Below are 4,277 nucleotides of genomic sequence, written 5' to 3'. Positions count from 1 at the left end.
GTGTTGATTTTGATAGTAAAATTAGTATTATTTAATGAAACATAAATTTTGTGGACTAGTTTGTGTATCCTTACTCTCCTTTATATCTATACCTATATAAAGAGAGGATAGAAAAGTTTTGGTGTCGCGCGACTTTTCATAATAACAATATTACCTTTGATTTTTTTAGTAGCAACAAAATTTTTATATTAATAAACTCACCATAATATAAGGCATATTTTTTTTAAGCAGCAAAACAAACTCACTATAACATAATTTTTTGGACATAAGTTAGACACAGGCAGACGCGGAACGCGCCTATCTGACCCACTAGTATATATAATTATATTTGCCATTAAAAAAAAATCACCACTTAAGCAACAACTTAAGCTAGATTTTAAAAAATAAAAAATAAAATAACTTGAGCTAAATAGAAAAGATACACCAAAATGGTTAATCAAACAAAGTTACAAACCACACCCACAAAATTACTCAAAGCCAACATATATTACACAATAACTCTACACCAGTGTTCTAGACCGACCAGTTCAACCCATACCAAGGTTGTAACTAAGCACTCAGCTACTAAATTGACACTAGTACCCTGCTACTACTGACCCAAACCTAATTAAGAGAGTGCATTAGGATGTGGCTGTTCGCCGTTGGCAAACATCGGTGGAGGAAGTGGACTTGGAGAGTTTCCCAACTTCCTCATCTTCGTATCTACAAATTGATATATGTATCAATGTCATTCATGTCTACAAAATTGAATCATACATAATTTATTTTCCATTCGGAAAAAAAAAATACATATGTATCAATCAACAATTCAAAATACATGCATATTTCAAAATTAAGCAAATTTATTTACTTTCTAAACATTAATGTTATGCATGCTAGCTTGCCGCTTTTAAAATAAAAATAAATATTATATGCCATCCATTTCAAAAAAAAATAAAAATGTTATTCATGCATGCTTTTGTAAATTTTTAGTAGTTTGTTAATTTCATTGTTGACAAAGACAAACCTGCACTAATAACTGGAGGCAAGTGCATAAACAAAGTAAAGGCTATTATCATCAAAATGAGAATATGCAAAGAAATTGAAGATAAGTTGAAGATATAAGCCATCTTTTACAGTATTTAAATTAATTAAACTATGATATATGCTATAGTCTAGCTAAGACAATTTATAGTGTCATATATGGAACGGCAAATTTTGTCTTTAAAGGGAAAAATGGTAATGGGAATTGAGTGAAATAAAAAATAATAATGGGAACATAATTCAAATATTGTACATGATGGAGGGCATGTTACATAATGTTTTGGTCAACAAAACACCACTAATTAAGATTACATGTGAGAGAATAAATGTACTTTTTTATCTGCCGAGTATGTTACATGACGGAGGGCATGTTACAGGATGTTTTGGTCAACAAAACACCACTAGTTAGGGGAGGAGATTGTTTCCGGTGAAAATTTCTCTCCCGTGAAATCTCAACCCTTCATTTTTATACTATTACATTATATATTAAAAATAAAATAAAATGAAAGGCAAAGATGTGCACTTTATTCTCTCCGGTGTGATTGTCGCTGGAGACAATCCATTCCCCTAGTTAGGAATAATGTGAGAAAATAAATGTATCTCCTATGTATTATCTAAATTATGAGGCTTTGTTATAAAAACTAATTTTTGAGGTTTTTTATTATTTGATGTATTCGGTTAATATTTTAAAACAATTGAAAGATGAATATGATAAATGACCGTATAATATTTTAATCACACTTAAATTATTTTAAGAAAATATTTTATTGTGTTTACAGTATAATTTAAAAAACGTTACCGTTCCCTTCCCCTCTGTTGGGTCATGAATGAGGGGTCTGGGGATTAACACATTGGACAATTTGACAACTATATAAGTTTGTGTGATACTACATACGCAAAATTTTAAGATATTAGGTTGATGGTTACTATCACTTATAAAGTACTATACATCTTGCCCGTGCGAACGCACGGGTCATATATGTGACATAAATAAATTGTGAATTGTGAATTTGTTAGAACACCGATAGGGTAAAATAATTTTACTATGTTATTTAATATTATTAATTATATATACCGTCAAATCATCCAACTATATCTAATTTAATTATATGACATGATAAAATATATGATTTGCATTAAAATATTATGTTTATATAAAATAAAATAAAAAATCCTTCATAATTATTCATTAAATCTTCTTTTCTTTCCTTGAATCTGCTTATTTTCTTTAAACGGTCATTGGAAAAATGAGTCAGCCACCAACAATTTTTTAGATAACTGCATAACATAACATGCTCATCTGATATTAATGCTCCCCTAATCTTGCATAAACAAAGTAAAAGCTATTATCATCAAAATGAAAAAATGCAAAGAATTTGAAGATGAGTTGAAGATATACGCCATTTCTCACAATATTGAAATTAACCTATGTTATTCAATAAAAACCAACTAATGCTATATATTTTGAAAACTAAAGTTTGTTTATTTTAATATTTTTTTGGTACACATAGTAACATGTTAATAACACTACCTTGACAAACTAATAATAATACATAAAAATTGCATAAGTTGTTTGTATAAGTTCAAAAATAAGCTAATCCAAACAGACCCCTAGTCATGTTCGTTCTAGCTTGGTCTGTACAATGAGAGGCAGCTAAATCTAAACATGACCCAATCGCCAATGAACACTCTTGTTGGGACTTGGATTCACTGCAGTAATATTTACACGCAGTTTCACACTGTTTTTAATCTCAACCATCAATCTAAAAGCAGGCGACTGTGATTAAAACTGTGTCTTTTCATCAAAAACGATCTCAGTTGTTGGATTATAATCAGACGGATCCGATTCATTACAGAGTCTGTAACTTTGTATAATCCTTTCCCCTCTTGTTGGCAAGTTCTACTCGGATACGTCACGGCAAGGATATAGCTTAAATGTAGCTACTAGCTGCAGAAAAGCACTTGGAGAAGAGAAATAAACAAATTTTTCTTAAGCACACTCACATAAGCAAAAAAAAAAAAAAGATAAAATAATTAAAGTAATATTAATTGATGCGACTATTTTATTTTTATTTTAATTATTTTGAATTGTGAGTGTGTGCCTAAATCATGTGTCTATGGAAGAATGCCTCCTTGGAGAATATGGTTTGGATAATTGGAATGAGTTTAGCGAACGTGGGGAATGAAGCTCCTCCGCTACTTCCATCGCACTCTTATATATAAGGTATCATAGACATCAGAGAGATTCATTCTAAGATTACTACTTTTACCCTTCCAGCTTGATATCACCAAAATAGATCACATACGCAAGACCAACATCAATTTTTTAAAAAATGAATTTTATGATAGTAAATAAACATAAAGTAGGTTTTTTTTTTTTTAGAAAAATCTCTAAATTTTTTCAAAAATATTTTTTTTATGTGTTTAAACAAATGCATCCACAATCTTATTTATATATATTTTTGCCCTAAATTTAGGCTTTAAAAATCTTAACAAATTGAGAGCTTAAAGCCAGTATTGACTTTATATTTGGGCTGGGCCTGGGCTTCTGTTAAGCTGTGGTGGCGGAGGTGTAGTTGGCCTGTCTCCCAATTTTCTCATCGTCATATCTACAAAATATTATCAACAATTCAAAATATATTTAAAGTTTTAGAAAATTAATTACTACTTCCATTATGTATGCTTTATAGTTTGTTCATGTAAAGGTCGAACAAAGACAAACCTAATTTGGAAAAAAAATAAAAAATTCAGACAAACCTGCACTAACCTGGAGCCAACTTCATAACCAAAGTAAAGGTTACTATCAACAAAATGAGAAAATGCAAAGAGATTGAATTAGATATGTTGAAGATATAAGCCATCCCACTATATTGAAATTAACTATTATATATGCTTGTCTAGGGAATACGATTTATATACAGTGTTCATATATGAAATATCTTTCGATTGTCAACATAAGAAAAGGAATTTCTTTGGAACTTTCAATGAAATTTCATATAGAAAATGAAAGGTGACGTTTATGGTGGGCAAATAGTCTATTTTTTTTTTTTATGGTGGACAAATAGTTGATCTATTCATTCAAATTCAAACTATATTAAAAATTGATTGATGCAGATTTTTTATATGGACTACGTGTTCTACGCCTCAATTTCTTCTGTTATGTTAGTCATGTGGTTGTAATCTTAACCATTGATTTACTTTTCTTCTATCTCTTCTTAAATATTTTTTTAGCTTTTTATAATTTACAATGGATA

General features: G+C 29.8%; 1 long non-coding RNA gene across 2 annotated transcripts; it reads right to left on the bottom strand.

Moving 5' to 3' along the window:
- Window positions 1–3,443: 3,443 nt before the first annotated feature.
- LOC123887396 lies at window positions 3,444–3,930 on the bottom strand. Of its 2 annotated transcripts, none has more exons than XR_006801463.1 (2): window positions 3,781–3,930; window positions 3,444–3,632 (listed from the first exon to the last, which is right to left on the bottom strand). It is a non-coding gene; the product is annotated as an uncharacterized LOC123887396 (long non-coding RNA). The 2 variants fall into 2 exon arrangements; XR_006801464.1 differs by having other exon boundaries at window positions 3,791–3,930.
- Window positions 3,931–4,277: the final 347 nt, after the last annotated feature.

This window comes from Trifolium pratense, linkage group LG5 (assembly GCF_020283565.1).
Source record: "Trifolium pratense cultivar HEN17-A07 linkage group LG5, ARS_RC_1.1, whole genome shotgun sequence".
NCBI lineage: Eukaryota > Viridiplantae > Streptophyta > Magnoliopsida > Fabales > Fabaceae > Trifolium > Trifolium pratense.
Note: the sequence above shows the minus strand (reverse complement) of the source record. Positions and strands in the feature narration are given on the sequence as shown.